Source organism: Sander vitreus, unplaced genomic scaffold, assembly GCF_031162955.1.
Source record: "Sander vitreus isolate 19-12246 unplaced genomic scaffold, sanVit1 ctg437_0, whole genome shotgun sequence".
In the NCBI taxonomy this organism is placed as follows: domain Eukaryota; kingdom Metazoa; phylum Chordata; class Actinopteri; order Perciformes; family Percidae; genus Sander; species Sander vitreus.
The window spans coordinates 57,512-58,344 of record NW_027595551.1 but is presented as its reverse complement, the minus strand read 5'-3'; the positions used below and the strand labels follow the sequence as shown (position 1 = coordinate 58,344).

General features: G+C 44.1%; 1 non-coding gene across 1 annotated transcript; it reads right to left on the bottom strand.

Annotated features, from left to right (window-relative positions):
• Positions 1-239: 239 nt before the first annotated feature.
• On the bottom strand, positions 240-354 carry LOC144514072 (U5 spliceosomal RNA). The gene has a single exon (XR_013501251.1). It is a non-coding gene; the product is annotated as a U5 spliceosomal RNA (small nuclear RNA).
• Between the last annotated feature and the right edge of the window lie 479 nt (positions 355-833).

The following is an 833-nucleotide window of genomic DNA, read 5'->3' as shown; positions in this document are numbered from 1 at the left end:
CACCACTTGTTTGCTGTCCGATGCAACCTCCCCGGACGGTTCTCACTTGTCATGGTCCAGTACTTTTAATTGGACATGACATAATAGTTATACTTAGGCTCCATGGTGAAGCATCTAAGGCTGGTTAAAGACAGCTTGTTTGGTTTTCACAATTGGACAAGGTTCAGCCAAATGGCAGTGTTCCCTCTGTGTCCTGTTTCTTAGCTGCTAATAACAACAGCAGTCAAGTTAAGGACAACTTATTTGCTTTTCACAAGTACACAAAAAATAGGTTCAACTCATTATTGTTCCTCTCCACGGAAGTTTTTAGTAAAAGGCTAAAGACTTGTGCGTTATGAAGCAAAACCTGCGGAAGTACAGCCCTCTACTCGAGAGCAGCCGTAAACCCTAGTCGTCCCAGTCCAAAGCCTCGCGGTAAGCCTCACTTGGTGTGCCGCTTTCCAAATCCAAGGCTACACTGCCAATATTTTTTCTCTGCTGTTTTTCCTGCCAATCAATAGTGCAAATGCCACTGCACTTTTGTGAGACTTCATCTTGCTGTTTATTCACTGCTGCGTTTTTCAGTTGTCGTGTCTTAGAGTCATAGCATACAACATAATTTACAATGTACACTCAAATGCAACTCCAAACTGCATCCTGTCATAAACCATTTTCAAAACAAACATGCACTCAATTAAAACCACCAAAACCCTTATCCACGCTTGAGGAGGTTACCATTCCCACCCAAACCCTCCTTTCCACCGCTCCAAGGCGGCATGCTTCCCCCACTTTTCAATGTCCCTTTTGATTCTCCCCTTCAAATCAAACTCAACCCTCCTTATCACCCCCTCCAC